The sequence below is a fragment of the Aethalodelphis obliquidens genome, unplaced genomic scaffold (genome assembly GCF_003676395.1).
Source record: "Aethalodelphis obliquidens isolate GAN/ISIS:26980383/991018 unplaced genomic scaffold, ASM367639v1 scaffold27, whole genome shotgun sequence".
NCBI classification, from domain to species: Eukaryota; Metazoa; Chordata; class Mammalia; order Artiodactyla; family Delphinidae; genus Aethalodelphis; species Aethalodelphis obliquidens.
This window is the reverse complement of record NW_020837971.1, coordinates 18273779-18300906: the sequence shown is the minus strand read 5'-3', so window position 1 is coordinate 18300906 and position 27128 is coordinate 18273779. Positions and strand designations below refer to the sequence as shown.

At 42.1% G+C, this 27128-nt stretch overlaps 1 long non-coding RNA gene across 1 annotated transcript; it reads right to left on the bottom strand.

Annotated features, from left to right (window-relative positions):
* On the bottom strand, nucleotides 1-24608 carry LOC113629557 (uncharacterized). Its single transcript, XR_003436605.1, has 3 exons — nucleotides 24481-24608; nucleotides 5851-5932; nucleotides 1-738 (listed from the first exon to the last, which is right to left on the bottom strand). It is a non-coding gene; the product is annotated as an uncharacterized LOC113629557 (long non-coding RNA).
* Nucleotides 24609-27128: the final 2520 nt, after the last annotated feature.

The window sequence follows — 27128 nt, the reverse complement described above, 5'->3', positions numbered from 1 at the left end:
GCCACAACAGTGAGAGGCCCGCGTACCACAAAAAACAAAACAAAACAAAACAAAACAAACAAAACAAAAAGGTAGCAGCAGATGGATGGTAGGGACATGCCTCTGGCACCCAGGGAAACACAGTCCATGCTGTGGATCTGGAGAGACCGGGCTGCAGATTGGGAGAGGCTGGAGTCAGGCAGAGCTGGGAGACCTTCAGTGTTGTCCCTTATAACCTGGGCAAGGCGCACGATCGCCTTACAGCACAATTACCTTATGGGCAAAATCGGAGTAAAGTGAAACCTGCCTCAAAGAAGTTTATGAGAATCCACGATAATGCGTGTAAAGCGCATAGCACGGTGCCTGATGGCAGATGGCAACTCTGCTGTGATTGAAACTCGTGTGTTATTCTCTGTGTGCATTTACGTGTTTGAGAACTGGAGGTCTCCTCCGACAGTAAAATTCATGACCGATAGGCTAATTTATTTGGGATGTTGCCCCATTTTTACATGTATGAATAATGAGAGGGTGTCCAGATGTGGCAGAGCCCTGCATAGCCATGATGCCTGGCGTGTGGTAGGTGAAAAGAGGTCTCCCAGTCGTCGAACATTCCTCTTTCCCCCAGTAAAGTCTCAAGACTCCGTGAAATATATCCCCGTCGAATGATGTTTTGTTCCATTCCATGGGCTATGGGTTGACAGACTTTTTTCACTGATTCATTCATTCCAAAACTACTTGTTGAGCACCGTTTGCAAATATCTGTGAAAGATACAAGGATGATAAGACACGTGTGACCACTTTTCAAGGACACCTATTCCGGCAGGGGAAGCAAGAAGCCAACAGACAACTTCAGGATGAGGCAGGGCAGGCCCAGTCCCAGAACAGGCAAGATGGACAGGCTGTCACCTTGGCCATGATGTGTATGGTGCAGGTTAGTACCAGTAAGTGTGCACCGGAGGCGCACTGCTGGGTCTTCCTTGTCAGTCCGCATGGCATGGAGGAGGGGGTTGACATATGCTTTGGGATCGGGGTGGTCTTAAAATTTAAGTATGTTGAAGCATGCTCCACTGTGACTTCTGGGTACCTAAGCCCACAATGGTGTGGTAATGGAAAAGATGCCAGTGCCACGCATGGAAGCTTTTTCTTGACACGGCCCCTGCTAGGCCCTTTCTGTGAGTGCATTAGTCTCTCACTGCTGCTGTAACAAGTTACAGCAAACTAAGTGGCTTAAAATGGCAAATTTATTATCTCACAGTTCTGGAGGCCAGAAGTCCGAAAGGAGTCTCAATCCGCAAAAATCAAAGTGTCATCGGCAGAGCCACTGGGCAAGTGGACGTGGGAGAAGGATGTGTTTGGGAAAATTAATTGGGAACCAATCACTGGGGAAGGTGTAAAAGGAACTTCCCAACACAACCTTGAGAAACAGAGGTATGATTGCACCAACGTGCTACATCTATACCCCAACTGGTCATGGTGGTGTTTAGTGATGGTTGTGAGTAATTGGTTGAGCTGGCGGTTTTAGAACTTTGGAATATTGCACATTTTTGGCAGGTAGCGTTGCATAGGGGTGGGAGGTGCAGAGCCTGTGGGGTCAGAGGCCAAGGTCAGGGCCCTTCCTCCACATTGTGTCAATTTTGAGCAACTCCCAATTTCCAGGAGATGTGGTTTCCTCCTTTATAAAATGTGGGCACCTCTCTTACCTCCCCTGCTGGCAGAGGAAGATGAATGCATTGTTTTTATTGAGTTTCTGGCTCACAGTTGGCCCTAGAAAAGTGTGAGTTAATCCGCAACTTTTCTGCAGGACAAACACAATGAAAATATTCCCCCAGGGTGTTGGAGGACTACGTGGCCTCCTTGGTACAAAAGTGATGTGATGCCAATGAAATTCTGCATACGCAACTGTTTTGTTTTTCCAGAAAGCTGTCAAGGTCCCAAGGCTCCTTGCTGTGAGAGCCAGCTCGGAGGGGAGGGGAGTGGCCTCAGAGCCAGATGCATAGACCCTCTGAAATTCACTCTGTCCCCTGGCCCCTCTGAAAGTGCTATTCCCACAGGCGTCTCCCTAATTCTCTGGGAAACAGTGTTGTTTCCTCAAAAGGGCCTTTCATTTCATCCCATCCTGAATATCTAATTATTTTCTTGCTGAACTCCCAGCTCGGTTGGGGGGGGCGGCCCGCTGGGGTGCTGCTCGGCAAGGCTAATTGGGTTCTCTCACCTCCAGTCTTAACATGCACTCTGAGAGCCATTGTCCCTTAACCTGGGGTCCCGCTCCCATGTCACAGCCTGGGAACCTCACAGCAGCATCAGCGCTTGGCTGGAAGGGAATAAGGAAACGCAGCATTTTCTGTGAATCTGACGGTATAGCCACATGTGAGAAAACTGGAAAAATGGCTTACAGGTTTAATTTTTGTTTTTATTAAAACACTTTTAAGTGAAGTAAGTCAGACAGAGAAAGACAAATACTGTGTGATTACACTTATGTGTGGAATCTTCAAAAAAAAATTACAGAGAACAGATTGGTGGTTGCCAGAGACAGGGAGTCGGGGTGGGGGGTAGTCAAAATGGGTGAAGTTGGTCAAAAGCTACAAACTTCAAGTTATTAAATATGTCAGTCATGGGAATATAATGTATGGCATAGTGACTGTCATTAATAGTGCTGTATTGTATATTTGAAAGTTGCTAAGAGAATAGATCTTAAAAATTCTCATCATAAGAAAAAAATTGTGCCTATGTGACGTGATGGATGCTGAATAGACTTATTGAGGTGATCATTTTGCAATATACACAAATATCAGATCATTATGCATACACCTGAAACTAATATAATGTCATATGTTGATTATATCTCAAAGAATTAACTTCAATCATAGAAAAAAATTTTAACCCTTAATATTGCCAAGGGGAGTGAGTTCTCTTTTTCTGTTTCTCTCTATACTTGCCTCTCTCCATAAAAAGAAATGTTGAGATGATGTATAAAGAAAACTCTCGGCACTACAAGGTAATTACGGAACAAGATGAGGAAATAAAAGTCATAGAGGAGAAAGCAAATGACAACGAGGAGGAAAATAAATTGCTGAAATCCAGGTGCTGGTGGCCATGATCAAAAGGTACCCCTGCTGGAAAGTTGCGGATTAACTCACACTTTTACAGCACTGATTTGAAACAAGCTCCCTGGGTGGAACCTTGTGGAAGTGGCTGTGAGGACACGTGGGGCATCACTCTTGACTTGCCTTGTCAACTGCAGTCGACAGCGGGCAGCCGTGTGCTTTACTGGCTTCAGTGCCTGCGTGGCTCCCTGGGATGCCCCTCGACGAAGGACAGGGCCTAATGCTGGCAACGTTTCGGCTCTTGCTATTCTGTTCAGAATGGCACAAGGCATGTGGTCCTTAGGTGCATCCACCTCTGTGCCGGACGCAAGGCACTGACAGACGCACACAAGCCAAGTAAACCAAATAGGCAGGACCAGCCAGGGTTCTGAAGGGCAGAAGAAGAACGGCCTTGCTGTGCATCTAGTCCTGCAGCAGGCCAGCTCCTGCAGGGCGCTGGACACATGCAAACCGAGAGACGGAGCCTGGAGCGCCATAGCTCCAGCCCCTGTGTGCAAGGTGGCGGAATGTAGCAGTACGTTCCTATGGGCCTAGGGAGAACAGTGGCTGCACCATCGAGATGCCTGGCTAGCAAAGAGGCCGAGTCTGGGATCCCTGCAGTGAGGGTAGCACCCCACAAAGCAGCAAGAGAAGAACTGGTTCTGCCTTGCCTGGGAGAGCAGGTGGGGATCCAAAAAACCACCAGAAAAAGAGAAGTAGGTAAGAGAAAGGAAGGATAAAATGAAACAAAATATCAAAACAAAAACTTCCTGCTCAAAATGAGATGATATTAAAAATTCAAAGCACCTGAAGCTATCTGAAGATAAAGAAAGACAATAAAATCAACACTCAATACAAAAACTCCTTATGTAAATATAAAACATTTTTTTAAAAATAAGGAATTATGAAATAGAACTGTCATACATAAACCAAATACAAATGATTAAAAAATTAGAAATTTAAGAAATCAAAAGTATAACACTGACATTACAAGAAAAAAGAAAGAAAAAAGATAAACTCTAGACTAGATACAGTTGAAGGCAAAATGGTGAATCAAATGCTATCATTTCTCCAGGATCTAGCAGAGAGCAAAGAGATGAAAACATATCAACAAAAGGTCCCCAGATTGTGGGTTTCCAAAAAAAGGGAAGGGAGAGAATAGAAGCAAATCTACCTTGAAGATAAAATAACTGAGAAAATTTAGGCACTGAAGAAATATGTAAGTCCTCAGATCAGAAGTGCTCAAAGCATCAAGCAGCCTGAATGACAGGGAGTCCACACCATGACACCTGGTACAGCAGCTTCATGTGTCATGGGGAAAGAGAAATGCTAAAAGCTACCAGAAAATTGAGAAAAGACAACATACAACAGATATCAGCCAGATGACAGAAGACTTCTCATCAGGAAAAACAGAGGCCAGAGGCACTGGAGTGATATTTTCAAAGGGAAAATATTGATTACCTAGAATCCTATGCCATGTAAGCTAGCATCTAGGATGCAGTCAGGTGGAAGACATTTCAGACATACGAAAGCTATTCCAGTTTCCTACCCATAGACACTCACTAAGAGAATCATGAAAAGCTGTAGATCAGTGAGAAGAAAAGTGAACCCAGACAGAAGTCGTGGTATACAAGACCAAGGGTGAGGTTGGAACTCGATATATTATGTTAAAAATGAAACTGCTTATTGATTATACATATACAGGTACATGTTAGTTATTGATTATACATTAATTATTGATTATACATATATAATGTATATATACATTAACAATTTTTGTTAAAAAGATAAACATGTAAACAAAAATTACATGGGGTGGGTGATGTTCAGCAGGTATTTACAAGATGCTGTGTTCTTTTAGGTGCAGAGGGAGGAAATGTAATGTTGAATGACAGTTAAAGTATATGTATGTTAAGCTATATGTAAAAAAATATATATATATATACTGTATTATGAATTAAGGATATATCATATAAAGAGATATATGTTGCAAATATATATTAAGTAAGGATAACTGTCAACAGACTGTGTGTGTGCTTAGAAACCATTAAAATAGGGGAAAGAATATACAAAATATTTACAGTAGAACAGAGGCACAAAGGAAGCTTTTAAAAGAAAAGCAGAGAAAAAAATGATAAGTAAAAGCAAAAGATAAGATTGGTAAATAGGTCAAATATGTAACCTATAATAAGAAATACGATGAATAAACCTACGAATAGGCAGAAACTATCATATTGGATTTTTAAATAACAAAAATCACCTAAGTGTTGTATATGAAAGACATATCTAGGGCTTCCCCAGTAGTGCAGTGCTTAAGAATCCGCCTGCCAATGCAGGGGGCACGGGTTCGAGCCCTGGTCCAGAAAGATCCCACATGCCCTGGAGCAACTAAGCCCGTGCGCCACAAGTACTGAGCCCATGCACCACAACTACTGAAGCCTGCGTGCCTAGAGCCCATGCTCTGCAACAAGAGAAGCCACCGCAATGAGAAGCCCGCACACCGCAACGGAGAGTAGCCCCCGCTCACCACAACTACAGAAAGCCCACACGAAGCAACGAAGACCCAATGCAGCCAAAAATAAATTAATAAAGTAGTTAAAAATAAAAATTCTTTTAAAAAAGCATATCTAAACAACATAGAAATGTTGAAAATAACAGTTAAAATATACAAATATTAACCAAAAGAAAGCAATATTGATATGAAAAATAGAATTTGAGGCTAAAAGTATTAAAAAGGATAAATTTAAAGGAATGATCAATAATTAAGATATAATAATCATGAACTTACTTGTACCCAACAACATTGTCTTGAATTATATGAAGGAAAAATGTACAGAATTACAAGGATGTAATGACAACTTTACCTCCATCTGAAAAAGAAGGATCAAGTATACAAACTAGCAGTAAAAGTAGAAAAGATTTTGATAAACATTAATCTTGACTTGATAGTTCTTTATGAAACCCTATACTCAACAAAAAGGAACTACACGTTATATTTGAGGTCACATAGATTCTTTACAAAAATTCATTGTGCAATATACCACAAAAGAAATCTCAACATATTTTTTAAAAATTAATATTATCTGGAACTTTTCTCTGACCACAATGGAACCATTTAGTTAGAGCAAAAAATAGAGATAGAGTACTTGAAAACAGCCATAATAATGAAACTTAAAATAACTGAAATAACTCATGACTTAAAGAGAAAATCACAATGCAAATTAACTTGTATGATGCATCTCAATCAGAATTTAGAAGAAAATTTATATTTTAAATATATTCATTACAAAGCAGGGAGGTTTAAAAATAAATAATTTTAATGTCCAGCAGAGGAAACTAGAGAAAGGTAAATAGAATAAACACAAAGAATGTAGAAAGAAAAAATTAAAAAAAGATAAGCACAGATGTAAATAAAATAGAAAACAAAAAAATACTCAGTAGAATCGAAAGATTGTTTTTTGAAAAGAATGCTAAAAGTAGACAAATCTCTAACAGAGTTGTTATAGAAATAATAAGAAAAATCACAACTGAATAATAAGAATATAAAAAGATATAAATCCAGACACCATACAGATTAAAAAATTAGTAAATTAATACTATGAACAATTTTCTCCTAATACATTTGGAAACTTAAATGAGTTAGACATTTTCTAGAAAAATATGATCAATTTGACTAAGAAAAAAGAGGAATCCAAATCATAAACTTTAAAGAATTAGAAGTAGAAATCTAATGGTACTCAAAAAAATCTAGGGCATTTTCACAAGCAAATTTTAGGAAACATTCAGGAAATGGATATCCTTATATCATACAAATTGTTTCAGAGAATTCAGAAAGAGTGAAACCTTAGCAACTTGTTCTATAACATTAGTAAAATATGGATTTTTTTAACTGGCTAACGGCATTATAGGAAATGAAAATTTTAGATAAATCTTATTAATGAACATCATTTCAAAAATCTTAAAATACTAAAATGTCAAATTTAGCAGTGTATAAAAATAATACTTTATGACAAGCAGTGTTTATTCTGAAAGGGGCTTAACATCAGAAAATATATTACCACATTACAGATTAAAGAAGAAAAAGTAATCCATAAAATTTTACACTATTTCATCATAAAACCTGTGCAAGCTAGTAATAAGAGAACTTAGGTGGCCCTTCCAAACCTATAGCAAGCATCATACCTAATAGTATAATACTAGTAGCATACGTATTAAAATAGAGTAGAGAAATGTAAATCAAAATTATGAGATATAATCTCACATCAGTCAGAATGGCCATCATCAAACAATCTACAAGCAATAAGTGGTGGAGAGGGTGTGGAGGAAATGGAACCCTCTTGCACTGTTGGTGGGAATGTAAATTGATACAGCCACTATGGAGAACAGTATGGAGGTTCCTTAAAAAACTAAACATAGAACTACCATACGACCCAGCAATCCCACTACTGGGCATATACCCCGAGAAAACCATAATTCAAAAAGAGTCATGTACCACAATGTTTATTGCAGCTCTGTTTACAATATCCAGGACATGGAAGAAACCTAAGTGTCCATCGACAGGTGAATGGATAAAGAAGATGTGGCACATATATACAGTGGAATAGTACTCAGCCATAAAAAGAAACAAAATTGAGTTATTTGTAGTGAGGTGGATGGACCTAGAGTCTGTCATACAGAGTGAAGTAAGTCAGAAAGCGAAAAACAAATACTGTATGCTAACACATATATATGGAATCTAAAAAAAAAAAAAAAAAAGGTCATGAAGAACCTAGGGGCAAGACAGGAATAAAGACACAGACCTACTAGAGAATGGACTTGAGGACATGGGGAGGGGGAAGGGTAAGCTGGGACAAAGCGAGAGAGTAGCATGGACATATATACACTACGAAATGTAAAACAGATAGCTAGTGGGAAGCAGCCGCATAGCACAGGGAGATCAGTTCAGTGCTTTGTGATCACCTAGATGGGTGGGATAGGGAGAGTGGGAGGCAGGGAGATGCAAGAGGGAAGAGATATGGGGATATATGTATATGCATAGCTGATTCACTTTGTTATAAAGCAGAAACAAACACACCATTGTAAAGCAATTATACTCCAATAAAGATGTTAAAAAGAAAGTTAAAAAAAAAAAAGAATAATATTCCTTTCCCTGCTTCTTAGGATTGTTGTCAAATTCAAATGAGTAATATACACAAAAGCATGTTACAAAGTGGAAAATACTGTTAAAGAGGAAAGTTTTTTAATTGCAGTATAGTTAATGTGCAATATTATATAAGTTACAGGCAAATGATATAGTGATTTATAATTCTGCATGTGCATAGTAGTACATACATGTTTGTGTGTGTGTGTGTATATATATATATATATTTATGTGCCAAATACAACCAAGAGATTCATCAATAAATAAATAAATAAAATAAAATACAGGACAAGACATGGATGTCTGCTATCACTGCCTCTGTCTTGTGGATAGAAAACCATGCAATAAAATAAAAACATTTAGGAAGGATAAGATTTAGAGAGAAAGAAACAAAACTGTCCTCATTTTCAGATGACAAGATTGTTTACCCCCTTCTCAAATCAAGGCAATCAACTGAAAAAATTCTTAAATAGAAGATCAACATACAAAAATGAATAGTATTCCATTTAATGGGATCCCTATCAAATTACCCATGACATTTTTCACAGAACTAGAACAAATAATCCTAAAAACTATGTGGAAGCATGATAAGACCCAGAATTGCCAAAGCAATTCCTAGGAAAAAGAACAAAACAGGAGGCATAATCCTCCCAGACTTCAGACAATACTACAAAGCTACAGTAATCCAAACAGTGTGGTATTGTTACAGAAACATACATATGGATCAATGGAAGAGAATAGAGAGCCCAGAAATAAACCCGCACACCTATGGACACTTAATCTTCCACTAAGGAGGCAAGAATATACAATGGGAAAAAGTCTCTTCAGCAAGTGGTGTTGGAAAAGTTGGACACCCCCATGTAAATCAATAAAGTTAGAACACCCCCTCACATCCTACACAAAAATAAACTCAAAATGGCTTAAAGGCTTAAATATAAGACATGACATCATAAAACTCCTAGAAGAGAACATAGGCAAAACATTCTCTGACATAAATCATACCAATGTTTTCTTAGGTCAGTTGCCCAAGGCAATAGAAATAAAAGCAAAAATTAAAAAATGGGATTTAATCAAACTTATAAGCTTTTGCACAGCAAAGGAAACCATAAACAAAATGAAAAGACAGCCTAAGGACTGGGAGAAAATATTTGCAAATCATGTGACCGATAATGGGCTTAATTTCCAAAATATACAAACAGCTCATGCAATTCAATAACAAAAAACCAAACAACCCAATTGAAAAATGGTCAGAAGACCTAAATAGACATTTCTCCAAAGAAGATATACAGATGGCCAATAGGCACATGAAAAGATACTAAACATCAGTAATTATTAGAGAAATGCAAATTGAAATTACAATGAGGTACCACCTCACACTGGCCAAAATGGCCATCATTAAAAAGTCTGTAAATAACAAATGCTGGAGAGGGTATGGAGAAAAGGGAATCCTCTTACACTGTTGCTGGGAATGTTAGTTGGTGCAGCCATTATGAAAACAATATAGAGGTTCCTCAAAAACTAAAAATAGAGTTGCCATATGATCCAGGAATCCCACTCCTGGGCATATACCCAGACAAAACTAAAATTCAAAAAGATATATGCACCCCAATATTCATAGCAGCACTATTTACAATAGCCAAGACATGGAAACAACCTAATGTCCATCAACAGATGAATGGATAAAGAAGATGTGGTATATATATACAATGGAATATTACTCAGCCATAAAAAAGAATGAAACAATGCCATTTGCAGCAACACAGGTGGACCTAGAGGTTATCATACTAAGTGAAGTAAGTCAGAAAGAGAAAGACAAATACCATATGATAGCACTTACATGTGGAATGTAAAATATGACACAAATGAACATATCTATGAAACAGAAACAGACTCACAGACATAGAGAACAGACTTGTGGTTGCCAAGGGGGAGGGGATGAGGGGGAGGGAAGGATTGGGAGTTTGGGATTAGCAAATGCAAACTGGTATATATAGGATGGATAAACAACATGGTCCTGTTGTATAGCACTGGGAACTATATTCAATATCCTGTAATAAACCATAAAAGAAAAGGATGTGAAAAAGAATATATATGTAAAACTGAGTCACTGCTGTACAGCAGAAATTAACACAACACTGTAAATCAACTATACTCAATAAAATTTTTTTATAAAGTAAAAAAAAAAAAAAAAAGAATGTATTCCTATACACCAATAATTAGAAAACACAAAAGGAAAAAGTCCTATACACTGTGTGTGTGTAAACCATGAGTGTTCCCAAAAATGAATATAAGAAAATACATACATGCCCTTTAGTTTTAAAAGTTACTAAACATTATTGAAAGACATAAAGGAAAACCTGAATAAATGGGGATATTCACCACATATTAATATATAAATACAGTGAATTTCCAATCCAAATCCCAATATGAGTCTATGTGGAACTTGACACATTAGTCATAAAATTGGAATGGAAAAATGAAGCCCAACAATAGCTAAGGCAATTTTTATAAAGATAATAAAACGGAGGGACTTAAATTTCAATTTAGTAAGACTATTACCAAACACTGATTTTATTTTTCCCAGTTGGAACCTTCACTCATTTATTCATTCATTCAGTCATTATATGTGTTTAAAGCTCTACTCTGCGCCGTGCTCTGTTCCTGGCTTTAGAAATAGATGGATGAGAAAAACTAGCAAAATGCCTTCCCTCAGGGCACTTACTTTCTAATAGGTGGAGCATGCAATAAACAAATATACTATGACATTGAGTAGTGGTAAATGTTATGAAGAAAATAAAGTAAGTGGGTAGAAAGGATATATTTTAGTAGAGGATGAATAGGGAAGGCCCTTTATGATAAAGTGATATTTGATCAGAAACCTGAATGAGGTTAAAGCAAGCTGTACAGTTATCTGAGGAAAGAGAAATGGCAGGAAAAAGAAGTGGCAAGTGCAAAGGCCCTGAGGTAGGAACAGAGTCAGTGTGTGAGAAATAGCAAGTGTGTCTTTAGCACAGTGAACAAGAGAGAGAGACAGAGACAAACCAATAGACACTGAGAGACAGAGAGGGGGAGAGAAGGAGGAAATGAAGTGAGGAAAGCAGCCAGCAATCAGGTTGCTTGAAGACATGGTATAATTGTGAATTTTATCCTGAATGTGAGCAGGGAATAGCACGATCAAATATGTTTTTAAAGATGTAACTCTGCTGTTGTGTGGACAAGAAGCTGTAGGGAAGCAAGAGAAGGAGGAGGAGGTCTAATTAGGAAGCCAGAGAGTAATCCAGGTGAAAGGTGGGAGTGGTGTGGTGCTGAGCAGCAGTGGTGGTGGGGATGAGAAATGGCTGGCTGGGGGAGAGCTGCTTAAGGTAGAGCTGTCAGGATTTGCTGATGGATTGGATATCAGGTACAAGAGTCAGGATAGTTCCAGGGTTTTTAGCCTGAACAACTGTTGAGCATGATGGAACGGCTATTTTACCTGTATGTGGGGAATCCACTAAATTATGATCAGACAATTGGTTGTCCACATATGAAAGTAAATTAGATTCAACACCTCACACTACACAAAAGATTAAGTTCCCCATGTGTTTAAGACCTAAATGAAAAAAACAAAACTTTAATGTTTTTAAAAGAAAAACAGGAAAAATATAGGAGTTTCTTAACATGCAAAAACAAAATTTTAAAAATTAAAAATAAATTTGATTATTTAAAACTGTTTTAGGGCTTCCCTGGTGGCCTAGTTTTTAAGAATCCACCTGCCAGTGCAGGGGACACAGGTTTGAGCCCTGGTCCTGGAAGATCCCACATGCCGCGGGGCAACTAAGCCCATGCACCACAACGACTGACCTTGCACTCTAGATCTTGTGAGTCACAACTACTGAGCCCACATGCCACAACTACTGAAGCCGGCGTGCCTAGAGCCTGTGCTCCCCAACAAGAGAAACCACCACAATGAGAAACCTGTGCACTGCAACAGAGAGTAGCCCCTGCTCACTGAAACTAGAGTAAACCCACGCACAGCAATGAAGACCCAATGCAGCCAAAAATTTTTTAAAAATCAAAAAAAAACAAACAAAAACAAACTGTTTTAACTCCAGCTTTACTGAGGTATAATTTACAAATAAAATTATGTATTTTTAAGGTGATGATTTGATATACATATGTATTGTGAAATGATTATCATAATAAAGCTAATTAACACATCCATCACCTTACATAGTTATCATTTCTGTGTGTGTGTGTGTGTGTGTGTAATGAGAACACAAGGTCTACTCTCTTAGCAAATTTCAAGTATACAATATGACATTATTAACTATAGTCACCATGCTGTACGTAGAGCCCCAGAAATTACTCATGTTTTAACTAAAAGTTTGTGCCCTTTGACCTATTCACTACAGTCCTGAGCACCTGGTAACTACCATTTTCTCTGTTTCTGTGAGTCTGAAATTTTTAGATTCCACATGTAAATGAGATCATACAGCATTTGTCTTTCTGTGTCTGGCTTATTTCATGGCATTGTGTCTCCAGGTTCCTCCATGTCATTGTGTCCTCCAGGTTCATCCATGTCATTGCAAATGGCAGAATTTCCATCATTCTTGTAGCTGAATAATATTCCACTGTACGTGTGTGTGTGTGTGTGTGTGTGTGTGTGTGTGTGATATCACATTTTCTTTATCCATTGACAGAAATTTAGGCTGTTTCCATATCTTGTCTATTGTGAACAATGGGTTTATTTCTAGGCTGTCTATTCTGTTCCACTGGTATCTGTATTTATGCCAGTGTCATACTGTTTTGATTACTATAGCTTTGTAATATAGTCTGAAATCAGGAAGTATGATCCCTACAGTTTTGTTATTTTTCTTTTAAGATTAACTTGGCTGTTTGGAGTCTTTTGTGGTTCCATACAATGGAATGTTAAGATAATTTTTTTTTATTTCTATGAAAACTGCCATTAGAATTTTGATAGGGATTGTATTGAATCTGTAGATCACTTTGGGTAGTATGGACATTTTAACAATATTAATTCTTCCAATACAAGAACATGGGATATCTTTCCATTTATTTGTATCTTCTTCAATTCTTTTATCAACTTTTCAGTTTTCAGTTTACAGCTCTTTCACCTCCTTAGTGAAACTTATTACTGAGTATTTTAATCTTTCCGATGCTGTTGTAAATGGATTTTTTTCTTAATTTCTTTTCCATATTTAAAACTTTAAAACTATTCTCTGAAACAAAAATCTATACACCAAGTGAGAAGACAAAATATAGAGTGAGAAGGGATATTATTAATACATATAACTGGCAAAGAATTATATTCAGGAGGTACAAAGAACACCTACAAATCAATCTGAAAAAGGAGAATCCACAAAAACAGGCAAAAAGTCATGAAAAGGCAAAGGACAGAGAGGAAACTGCAAGGTCAATATTGTAAGTGAAAACATGCTCAAAATCAAGGAAACATTAAAACAACCTGCATTATCCTTCTGTAACCATCAGCTTAGCATAAATTAAAGTGTCTGACAGGGCTTCCCTGGTGGCACAGTGGTTGAGAGTCCACCTGCCGATGCAGGGGATATGGGTTCGTGCCCCGGTCCGGGAAGATCCCACATGCCGTGGAGTGGCTGGGCCCGTGACCCATGGCTGCTGAGCCTGCGTGTCCGGAGCCTGTGCTCTGCAACGGGAGAGGCCACAACAGTGAGAGGCCCGCGTACCACAAAAAATAAATAAATAAATTTTTTTTTAAAAAGTGTCTGACAACACAGGGGTTCAACAGGAGATAAAGAAGCAAGAAAATCCCTATGTGCTATTGGAGATCGTAAATTCCCACAATCACTGTAAAAAACAATTTGGAGAGAAGCAAACCTACTTTTCACATACGCTGGGTAAGGAGACAAATGGCATGCCTGTTTGTACCTCTGTAAGGGCTGGCACTTGGAAGCTTTGGGAGATGCAGTCCTCCTTGGGCTTCTGGTTCCCCTACATGCCTTGCTGGCTGTGCCCAAACTGCAAAGCCTTGACTGCTCTTTACGCAGCCATCTTCAGGGCTGTATTTTCAGGGAGGAACCTCAAAGGATGAGGGAATTTTTCACTCCAGGACCAAGAGTCAGCTTCTCTACTGCCTGCTCAAAACCTGCAGTATCCCCAAGCTCAGAAGTCCTCTCCTGCAACCCAACCCAACCCAACCTGTGCAGCTGTCATCTGGCTCTCCACGTCACCCTGTAGGTCTGGGGGCTTGGGGAACCAGCACAAATATGCCAACACTCTGGCTGCTGCTTTGGCTGTGAATAATGAAGTCTCTCATCTCTGACCCAGGAATCTCATCTCTTCTACCAGCATTCAAGAGATTGCGGCAGCCTTGTTAGCTGGTAAGTGGGATGTAACATCAGACCCTTCACAGCTCTTGACAGAAGTCACCTAAGTACCCATCATCATGATTGAAGTGTACAATATGCATGAAATGAAATGTTCTACACTAGTTCAATGAAATGAATTGTTATATCGTCAGTATTATTACTGACGAAACACAAACATTGAGTGAAACGTTATGACAAAAACATAAGTGAGTGAAAAAAGCTCATTATTGAATGATGCATTCAAATAAAATTCAATACTTTGTTATATATCTTTTATGGATACATTTATCCATTGTAAATAGTATAGTAACATTCTGGGGATGAAAACATCGATTTAAGGACAGGGAGGTACAGAGGGGCTTCCGTGGTCTCTGTGTGTTTTATTTCTTAGTGAAAACTGACACAAATATGGCAAAATGTTAGAATTTTGTAAGTGGCTGTTCTCTATACTTGACTATATTCTCTCTGTTAGGAATGTTCCATACATTTATAATGCCAGTGGTCATGGCATCAGTGTCTCAAACCCACAGCACTTTTTCCTTCAATTATGAATGCTGGTTCTCACAGTTCCAACAGTCATGTTTCTAAATGTAAATACATATTTTTGTAGTGGAAACTTCTCTCAAATTAAAACGTGTCCCAACTCAGGATCCTTGGAAAAACATCGCTAATTGTCCTGACTTGGAGGAAACCAGAGACACTTCCGCTTAAAAAAATAACGCCAAAAAAACCAAAAAACTCTATTCAAGTCCCAATGTGAAGGCAGAAAAAGAGCCCTCACTACTCCCTGTCTGCACCTAATTACTCCATCTCTCTTTCTCCCAGGACTTTGTCCCTGGCCTCCTGCTCTGACTGTCTGAATACGGAAGATGAACTCATGTGGACACAGGCACTGTGGACACAGGCTTTGATTTGGGAGAAAAGATGAATCATTCTGGGCTGGTAACCTGATCTTTGCCCTTCTGCTGGTAAACAGTTGAAAGGCACTCAATCCATCCTCCTCTTTTTAAAACCAGAGCAGTGAATAAAAGGGCCAGAGGGCCCCGGCTTGAAAGGGGGGCCATTCATCACCTTCAGTGGAAGTAGGGTCAGATTTATTCTCTGGTCCTCCCTCCGCCACACCGACCCAAGAAATATTCACCTTGTTTCGGTTAGTGGGCCAAGGGTCAGAGGTGAACAGGGCTGCTCCAGCGGCCTGTGCAGTCCTGCAAACAGGCCACACAAGGAGACGGTGTTTAAAATCAGAATTCCTCACACACTCTGCATAAGTTTCCAAAGCACAGGGGTCAACCTGTGAGTATTGGAGGGGCTGTCGGTGCTGCCTTGCTACAGAGGACATCTGGCAAGCTCAGATCCGAAAAAGAAAGGACGTGTCCCTGCATCTTCCCGCCTCACGCGGCTGACTTTCTAATGCCCTTGTGGCGGGGGCACAGGGCTCTGCTGCTAGGCGTGAGTGGGCGGCTTGACAGAGCATCGACTCAGACATGAGAACTGGCGTGAATATCACACGGCGGGCGGGAAGCAGGATGGGTGGCCAAAGCATGATCAGCACAGAGATCAGATGTGTCCAGTGGCCAGACTGCTCAGAATCAGGTGGCCCGATGGCCCGGGGCTCCCTTCTGCAAGGTGCTGCAAAAGCCGCACCCTGGCAGGTCCAGTCCTGAAGGCTGGGCTGCAAGAGGAAGCGTCCTCAGTGGTTGTGGGGTCCTTGTGACACCTGTGGGCCCAGCCCACCTGCAGACTCGCATCCTGGACCCCAGGAGAGAGACTGGGCTTCACCTTCGCCTGTGGTCAGAATCCAGAGCACTGGAGCTGCGACAGGGCAGCAGCCAGGGACAGTAATGTCCACAGAATGAAGTGTGAGGGCTGATTCGCTGAAGGGGGCCAGACAAGGAGAGGAAAACCTGGCCAGCGTTTTCTTGGTAACTGATGCTCACGCTCCCAGAGAAATTTCAGAAGTAAAGCGGGTTCTGGAGGACTTTTGAATGGCCTCCTGCAATAGCATGGGGAAGGAAAGACCTGAGAAATATACATTTGTGCATAAACCTATGTCAGTCTTCATTATTCCTTAAGAGGCAACCAAAGGCAAGAAACTCCTGTGCCAGATGGTATCGTCAGTTTTAACATTCTCAGGATGTATTGCTGTATTGGTTTTCTAGGGCTGCCATAACACATGGCCACACAGAACCATTTTTTTTTTTTTTTTTTGCAGTACGCGGGCCTCTTACTGTTGTGGCCTCTCCCGTTGTGGAGCACAGGCTCCGGACGCTCAGGCTCAGCAGCCATGGCTCACGGGCCCAGCTGCTCTGCGGCATGTGGGGTCTTCCCGGACCGGGGCACGAACCCGCGTCCCCTGCATCGGCAGGCGGACTCTCAACCACTGTGCCACCAGGGAAGCCCCACACAGAACCATTTGTGTGACACTCTGGAGACTGTCAGTGTGAGATCAAGTGTCATCAGAGTGGTTCCCTCTGAGGCTGTGGGGGAGCTGTTGCAGGCTTCTCTTTGGCTCGTAGCCAGCTGTCTTCTCCCTGAGTCTCTTCACATCCTCCTCTTGTGTATCTGTGTCCAGATTTCCCCTTTGTGTAAAGACCCCTTGTATTGGATTAGGGGCACATTCTGTTCTGGTATGACCTCATCTCAACTTGATTACATCTTCAAAGACCTTATTTCCAAATAAAGTCACGTTCTGAGGGACTGGGTCTAGGACTTCAACATATGAATTTTAAGGGGACACAGTTCAAGTCATAACAATTGCCAAATCAATGTTTTAAAAGATTAAGGCAATGAACACTCCCATCAACAATGTATTAGGGTGTTGGGCAATGAACACTCCCGTCAACAATGTATTAGGGTGTTGTTTCGTTGCAATCTCTCTGGCATTTAGTGCTATCTTAAAAAAAATTTTTTTTTTGCTTATTGATGGGTTTTTAAAATAGCGAATTCATTCCTAAGTAAACTGGCCATGTATGCAGTAACTGAGTCCTTTCAAAAAATGTAAGAGTACGTCTCCTCTCGTTCTGACTAGATTTGAAAAAGGCACCAAGAAGATAGACGCTCAGTAAACAGATGAGCTGGTCCCAGCAGGATTCCTGCATCCTGGTGCACCTGGAGGTAAGCATCCTCCTACAAGTGACCATGAGTGTGGTAGAAATAACATACAAAAGTTAGAAGTACAGGATTCAAGTCCCAGCTCTGGTACTTTCTATGTCTGGTATTTTTCCAACCTCCTGAGATCTTTGTTATCTAATAAGCAAAATGGAAATAATATTACCCTCCTCTCGGGCCTTTCGAGGATTAAGTGGGGGTTTACAGTATCACACTGGGTGTGTCGTAGGTTCTTAGTAATGTCTGTAACTGCTGCGCAGGCTCCCAAAGTCACTCTGCAAGGACCAGATTCTGCCCGTGGAGTAAACCAGTCATGCATCACTAAGGGGACCAGATGACCAGGAACACCAGGCTATTTATGTGGGTTAGCAGGTTTCTTCACGGAAGAGGACTCTTCCTCTCATTACTAGCTTCATGTGTCAGAATTGAATCACACCGGGGCATCCACGGACTTAAAATTCAATTACTTGTCATATTGTTATTCAACCATTTCCTCCTTTCCTTGGTAAATTTAATTTTTCCTCATTCTGATGAAGCTCCTTGGAAAAATCAAATCATTGCTTTGTTTTAATGAGAGTAATCAACTGGTGATGGACGAGGCACAGAAGGGATGTGGGTTTGGAGGGAGGTCCCTAAACTAAGCAGATGATGGTGCCAGGGCTGCTTTACATTTGTCCTTAGTGAAAGGGCTGAGCTGTGCCCACAGCCCAGATGTACTGTGGTCAGCCCTGGACACTAGTGGACCCAGAGGGCGAGCGTGTAAAAGAATACAAATAATTGTACCGTTTTCTCAAAAACAATACACAACTTTACTTCAGTCATAACCTTCTATGTATATACTCTCTAGAAATTGAGGGAAAAATTTCTAGAACAATATATTCTGCAACTTACCCTCACAAAACAGATCATTTCAAATCAGCCCATTTACAGTTTTGAAATCGGGTTTTATTCCTTCCCCATGGTGAAGTCTGGGTTTGTCACCAACCTTCACTCCTCTGTGGGTGCCACGCCAACAGACACGCTAAGCCCAGGCCATCCTGCGAGCTGGTGGAGCCTCGGACGGCAGTGGCCATGTGAGGCGTGCACCCTCCTGCCTGCTCAGCTTCCTAACGCCTCAGCCATCTGCACCCCCGGGCCTGGCCCAGCAGAGGATGTTGACTCTGGCTGTTGCCAAGTGTCTGATCCGAGAAAGGAGTTCCTCCCACGCTGGTCGGTCCCTCAGGAGGTACCCCTCTCTCCCTCTCTTTCTCTCTTTCTCTCTCTCTCTCTCTCTCTCTGTGTCTGTCTCATAGACACACACGTACACACACACGTACATGCACACATGCATGCATGCCTTGGGGAGGATTAGGAAGGAAAAGAGGCACATAGCCCTCTGTGCCCACAGGTTTTGGAGAGAAGAGACAGACGTGAGGGGTGTGTGTATATGTGTGTGACCACTTTTCTCACGTCTTCTTAATTGCCTGAGTGATTTGCTTTGAGAAATCAACACCGATGAGACCCAGGAGTTTTGTCATTATTGTTGTTTGTTTGTTGTCTTTGCTTTCCAGCTGTCGCATCCTTTCTCTGATGCAGTAGGGATCCAACTATTTGCTTGAATGCAGGAGAGGGAAAGGGGTAAGCGAGGGAAGAAATGGCAAGGAGCAAAAAGAACCTGATCCACTTCTGAAAAGAAATAAAAATGTTACCCTCCATGCTACGAACAGCCTGCATTCCAAGGGCGACTGACATTGAGATGAGAATGGCGGTGATTTATCTCAGTAACTGATGACACAGCAAGCTAAAGGCTATGCCGTGCTAGGCAGGTGAGGTGCTTTGATAAGATGCAGGGGAGAAAGCCTGATTGGGAGAGAAAAGTGTTCACTCCTGCAAGCAGGAGTACCACCAGGCCTGGAGCTGGAGGAGGGAGGCTGGAAGAGGAAGCAGGACACGTAGCAGGAAAAACATTTAGTAAACATGCTCTGTGTTCCAGGCACTCTTAGGCGTATTATGAAACTTTCCAAGCTCTATAACAACTGTAGAGTACATGATGTTTTCTCCATTTTATGGAAGAAAAAACTAAAGTTTTGAAAGGCTAGGTAATTTCGAACAACTCAAGCCAGAAACCTGGATTCATCCTGGACACCCCGCTTTCCTCAGCCCACCTTCTCCATCCAGACACTATCAATGAACCAGCCCCCTTGAGGCGACCTCCTAGAACTGTCCCACTGCTTTCTTCCTATTGGCCACCGTCTCGCTTCAGCCACCTTGTTTACTGCATGGATTTTTATGATAGCATCCAGTGGTCTTCCTGCCCAGTTAGCTCCCCAGAGAATCAGGTGCAAAGACTGTTGGGCTCCCCTGTTTGACTACTTGGAATACCTGCTGTAAGCTGCACTTTAAAAGAGATCCGGTTCACCTCCATTCTTTTTTTTTTTTTTAATAAATTTATTTATTTATTATTTATTTTTGGCTGTGTTGGGTCTTTGTTGCTGCACATGGTGAGCAGCGAGAGGGGGCTACTCTTCGTTGCGGTGCGCGGGCTTCTCACTGCAGTGGCTTCTCTTGTTGCGGAGCACGGGCTCTAGGTGCACGGGCTTCAGTAGTTGTGGCACGTGGGCTCAGCAGTTGTGGCTGGCGGACTCTAGAGCGCAGGCTCAGTAGCTGTGGTGCATGGGCTTAGTTGCTCCGCGGTATGTGGGATCTTCCCAGTCCAGGGCTCGAACCGTGTCGCCTGCACTGGCAGGCGGATTCTTAACCACTGCGCCGCCAGGGAAGTCCCAACCTCCATTCTTAAGAGGAAGCATGGTGGTTTTCTTTCTAGAATATTTAGTATAGCCTTAGGCACATGTCTGATATCTCCACTTGCTCATCATCAAACTGAAACATGTTTTCCTGAAATCTAAAATAATTTAAAGTTTATGAAGCCAGCTTGGTTTTGATCCAGACACAAATCCTTAGCAACTAAGAACATTTTTGCTTTTTTTTTCTTAAAAAAAAGTCTATTTTGTTTTGCCTGAAACTTGGAAGACACACATATATTGATTCATTTACAAGAATTAAAGTAAATTTTAATTCTGCTTTAACTTTCCACCTCGTCATCCCCAAACTATACCAACTATCTTTTTGTAATGCATTTTCTGAGCCACAGCCTGCGGCAGAGACTGAAGCCGGTCAGGGCACTGTGTGGATGAATTATGGCGTCAGCCTCCTAGGTCACATCTGGCTCTCATTCCATGAGCTCTGAATGGTGCCGTCTGTGTTCTTCAGACACTCTGCACCCACAAGTTATCAATCACCTAGGAAGGAACAAACTCTAACACCTCCTACCTGCTTGGGGTTCTTAGTACAGAACACGAGGCAGAACACCGAGCTTCATTTTTTGGAAGAATGGAAGAAATAGAGAGGTTTCTTTCAGCAGAAAAGTTGACCGTTGCATGGTTATTCAGAGGTGACTTTTGTTCGACTCTTGCCTGCTCTGCCCTCTGTCTCGTAGTTTATGGCTTCCCCATCTCCATCTCATTCCAGCAAGCGTTTCACCACACACCAGGCATCACCCTTGTGGTTCACATCCCTACCTCATCTTCTCCTCCTCTGCCCCCTTAGGCAGATATTGTTACCTTGCTTCCTGCGTGAGGCCACTGGGAGCCTGTGAGAATTTCGATGTCTTGCCCGTAAGCCGGGGTCTTAACGTGCTCCTTCCACTAAGCTGTGTTGCTTGGAGGACTTAAGTCTTTGAAGCTCCTGAACATTCTGACTTTCAGCACATCTAGAGCTGGGATGTATTTTTGAGATGAGACAGTTTAATTCCTTAATCTCCCTGCGGGGGTCGGGGGGGAGTGACTTCCCTGGTGGCGCAGTGGTTGAGAGTCCGCCTGCCGATGCAGGGGACATGGGTTCGAGCCCTGATCCAGGAAGATCCCACATGCCGCGGAGCAACTGAGCCCATGCACCACAACTACTGAGCCTGTGCTCTAGAGCCCGTGAGCCACAACCACTGAGCCCACGTGCCACAACTACTGAAGCCCGAGCGCCTAGAGCCCGTGCTCCGCAACAAGAGAAGCCACCACAATGAGAAACCCACGCACCACAATGAAGAGTAGCCCCCCGCTCGCCACAGCTAGAGAAAGCCCATTCGCAGCAACGAAGACCCAACACAGCCATGAAATTAATTAATTAATTAATTAAAAAAAAAAATCTCCCTGGGGGAAACTAAAGTTCTGAGGGACAGGCTGCTTTCAAGTTAAACAGACTTAGACTTGAAATCAGAGGTCCTCATTTGAATGCCCATTTTGCCAGATCTTATCGATTTGGACAAATCTTATAGTCATCCTGAACATCAGGTACTAATATACCATTCACGGGAGTCGAGTGAGATCATCTGAACAAGCAGGTCTTCAGGGTCTGCTCTTGGATGTGACTCCTGCCCTAGCGGATCTTGTCTAGGGAGAGAGGCAACTGGAAAGTAAATTTTAAAATATACTCTCAAAATTATGCTGAGACTTGCAGAACTCCTGGCACATAGTTGATTTTCTATAAACGAGTTGACCTTGTTACTGGTTTAAGATGTAACTATTGGAAGTAAAATCATGAAAAACAAAAGTATACAGGAGACTGTTAAAGGAGATAAAAGAGATAAGACAACCAAAGGCAGTGTGAGATCCTGAACTAGATCTTGGTGGAAAAAAATCTTTAAAAGACATTTTTTGGACAAAGTAAAACAGTTGCATAACATTAAATTTCATAGGCATGATAATGGCTTTGTCATTATACAGGAGAATATCTTCGGTGAAGCATTTACTAGGGAAGGCTGTGTCTGCCACTGGGATAAACAGTTCTATATAGTAAAGAGACAGAGGGAGGTGAACCCCAGGAAATTCTAAAATTACATCCACCCCCAACAAAGGTTCAGGAACATTTAAAATGGACTTTTCTTCTGATTCAGTAACTATACTTGTTGGAACATATCCTAAAGAAATAATCGTAGATAAGGTATGACTTCTTTGTCAGTGGGTAGAAGTGGTGCACTAGGTGAGAGGTGAGCACAGCCCCAAGTGGATATCGCATGCCCAGAGTCTACATCTTGAACAGCAGTACGAAAAGGCTGAAAACAATTGAGTTTTACTCCGAGAAAGTGTGTGGTGCCCTTGCGCCTGCCCATCCAGCCCAGCGTCACAGCCTCCAGCCAAATTTCGTTGATAAATAAGCCCATTTCCCTGAGGGTGGCCAGGGTTGGCTACTGTTCACAAAGAAGCACAACAGATAGAACAAAGAAACCGTTGTTCAGTTGCAGATTAAAGGAGATTACAGAGCAAACCTTCTTATCCCTTTCAACAGTCCCATTACCCAGCATTTTAATTATAGGCTCATATGAGTTCTCCTAAGCAATTAAACCAAAGTATCCCTGCACATGTTCATATAAATCCACCATTCCGTCACTGTCTGGAAGTTACAGTCGTCATGGCCAGCCTGCCCCTCCAGCCATCTCTCTCTCCCACTGGTTATTCAGATCCCACACCAAAGAGGGAAAAGGCTCACCCAGATTGGCCTTTGCCCAAGGTATCTCCAGGATGCCTCCCAGACCACCCGCTCTGACTCACACCTGTGACTGGTGGTCTCCACGGTCTACTGTTAGGTCCACCAGCCAGGGACTTTTGCTGCTGTTACCCCTAGTTCCCAGGGCCCCAACACAGCACCTGGACCTCAACAGGCATGCAAAAATAGTTACTAAATAAGCCAACAAGTGAGCAAATGAATTGTAGAGCCTGCAAAGAAAGAACAAAACTAGTGGCATAATTCTAAAAATGTTATAGCCAGTGACCATTAAAAGGGTAATGGTCACAACTCTGTGCCAACAAACTTGAAACTTAGGTGGACCAATTTCTTGATGGAGGAAATCCACAGAACTCACTTAAAAAAGAACTAGATAATCCAATATCTATTAAAGAATTAGATCAATAATTAATAACCTTCCAAAGCAGAAAGCAGTGGACACAGATAGTTTCACTGGTGGATTCTACCAGACTGTAGAGAAATTTTTCCAATTCTCTACACCAGTCCCAGAAAATAGAAGCAGAGATAGAACATTCATAGAACATTCTATGAGGCCAGCATTATGCTAGTGCCCCAAGCCAGAGAGAGACATCTTAAGAAAGGAAAGCTACAGACCAATATCTCTCATAAAGGTAGATGTGAAAAATTCTCAAAAACATATTTGCAAATCAAATGCAACAATGTATAAAAATAATTATATGCCATGACCAGGTGGAATTTATTCCAGGTATACAAGGCTGGTTAAACATTCAAAAATCATGTAATGGAATCCATCACATCAACAGACTAAAGAAGAAAAATCAATCTATGAATTAAAAAAGAAAAGACCATGAGAGGAGGTTGTTTCTAAAGAATTTATCATCTCCCTAACAGAATAAGTTCCTTAAAATTCTCCTGTAAATACAAGATTTACTATCCCACAAGCTAGATCAAATATATGAAGTATCACCCAGAGGAGCCTGGGCTTCTGGGAGAGACGCCCCTGCTGGCTCAGATGAGCCTCGTGGCCAGCATGTCTCCCGGGCTCTGTTCCATGTGACCCAGACGTCACCAACATCTCCCTCTTCCTCACAGCCCCTCTCAGGGACTGACACCACCGAGACCCTGACTTGTCAAGATGGAGACCTGGGCGTTATCCATGACTTCTCATCTCCACCTCAAATAGTCTATAGATTTCTTTTCCCTGTTATTTCTTAACTCTGCCTCCCCCCATCAGGGTCTTTATTTCCAGTACCACAGTTAAGGCATCACAATCTGTCTTCTGGGCTTTTACAACATCCTCCTAACTTACCTCCCTTGCTCAGGTATTTCCTCTTTCCAGAGTGAATTTTCAGGAACGAAAATCTGACTTTTTCCATTCTTTCTTAAAGCCGTCCTCCCCAGCACCTGGTTTTTCTACTTTATTGCGCCAGACGCAGGCATACTCATCTATTGCTGACTCAACCAGCCCCACCCTCTCTCTGCAAGGTGCACTGTGCACCTACATGCCTGCGGTCCTGTACTGGTAGCCCGGGTGCAGCAGGAGCAAAGCAGAGTCCTGCCCCCTAGGACACACACTCTAGTAGGGAGAGACCAAACAACAGACACGTAGCAAACAAACAGGGTGTTTCAGGAACTTATGGATTTTATGAAGATAAGACGGATAATAGGATGGAGATTTCCTGAAGGGTAGCCTTAATAGGAGGATGGGCAGACTTGGGGGGGAAACCTTAGTGATGAGGGTAAGGATCTGGGGATGGGAGAAGCAAGGATGGTAGAGGGGAGAGCTACTGGGGCCAGAACAGGCAGGTACTTGTTGATTGTGGTGAGGGTTAGAACACCGGCAAGGTGGGAAGCCATGGAGTACCGTGGTGCAGCAAGATGAGATTTGTGCCGGTGCCTCTCTCTGCTTGGAGCTTAGGCGGTTAGAAAGCCCAGGGTAGAGGCAGGAGGCTGACCAGGAAACTTGCCATCATCCAGGCAAGAGATGCTGGCAGCTTACAGTGGCTTAAGATACGTTGTGAAATTAAACAGGATGAATTGGATATGGGTGTGAAGGGAAGACAGAAGCCCATGGGATCCTCGGGTTATGGCATATTGGGAAGGCTGCACAGGAAAACTCGAGAGTTCTCTTTGGCACGGTTGTCATCCTATTTGAAATTTCAATTTCAAATTCAAGCAGAGATTCAGAGAGGTAGTCAGGTGACTGTGGGGAACTAGGGAGAGAGGCCCAAACCAAATAGATTTCTGACATTTGAAGACACGGTTCTTGTTGAGATGACGTAGCGGGGAGAGAAAGAGAGTAGAAAATGGAAGCTGAAGGTGTGGAACAGCGAGTACAGACAGCTGTGTGAGAAGTTTGGGCAAACCCTGGTTCACGCCTACCGCCTTTCAAAACTCAGCTCGGAGACACTTCGCCTGGAAAGCCACAGCTGACCACACGAGGCCGGAAGAGGTACCGCTCCACCTGCTAGAAAAGCCCTTGCCCCACTCAGTGGTAGGGACTTGCTTGTCTGCCCACCTGCCTCTGCCTGGAGGACCCGGGCTGTGGCTTCTGCGCGCAGCACTTGTCTGACACCTGTCAATCAGCTCCATCACGCAAGTCAAACAAACGACTACAGCGTATGTAAAGAACTGTCAAAACTCAGTGGTAAGAAAACAAAGAACCCAATTAAAAAGTCGTTGATAGACCTGGACTCTTCACCAAAGAGAACATACAGGTGGCAAATGAGCACAGGAAAGGTACTCACTATCATCAACCATCAGGGAAATGCAAATTGAAACCACAATGGGCACCGCTACATCCCTGTTGGAATGGCTAAGATAAATATTGACAATACCAAGTGCTGGTGAGGCTGCAGAACCGTAGCTGGTTCTGTATTGCTAGTGGGAATGCAGAATGGTGGAGAAAACACTCTGGAAAACGGTTTGGCACTTCTTCTTATAAAGTTAAGCACACACCATATGAGCTAGCAATCCCACTGTTGGGTATTCACCCTAAAGAAATGAAAACTTATGTTTATACAAAAGCCTGTACAAATGTTTGTAACAGCTTTATTCATAATCACCAAAAACTGGAAGTAAGTCCTTGAATGGTTGAATGGAAGGAGCATCTGTACAACGGAGTGCTATCAGCAATAATAAGAAATGGACTAGTGATACTAAGAGCATCCCATATCCACACACCTCTCGTCACCCTTCCCAGCTCCTCTGGCAAGACGTGGACAGGCCTCCCCTCTACTCGGAGCAGACAGATGAACCTCCAAGACGTTTTGCAAAGTGGAGGAAGCCAATCTGAATGGTACGACATTGACAATGGTATCGACAATGCCCATTTATGTGACATTCTGGACAAGACAAAATTATAATGACAGAACCGATCGGTGGTTGCCAGGGGCTGGGGGTGGGGCATGACTGTAAAGGAACACCATGATGGAGCTTGGGGGGGTGATGGAATGGTTTTATATCCTGATGGTCCTGGTGCACACACAAATCTATACACGCGTAAAAATTCATACAACTATACACCACAAAAGGCAATATTACTGTAGGTTAATTTAAGATGCATCGTTTAAGATTAAAAAAAATTTTTTTTGGTCGCACCGCACGACCTGCAGAACTTCCCGGACCAGGGATTGAACCTGTGCCCCCTGCATTGGAAGCGTGGAGTATTAACTGCGGGACCGCCAGGGAAGTCCTAAGATGCATCATTTAAAAGTCATCATTTGCTGCACGGATGAATGGATGAAGTTTATTTGCAAATCAGACCGACTTCCAGGATTTCTTAGTTACTTTGCCTCATTCTAGCCAAGATAGGTGACTCTGTTGGACTAGAAATGAGAAATTTCACCCAGGACACTAGAGGGCTTGACTACTGCGGCACTGGTGTCTTCCTTTGATGTTAAACCACAAGATACAAGTTTACGTGTTGATGGGTCCAGAACTGTGGGGTCTTCTCAG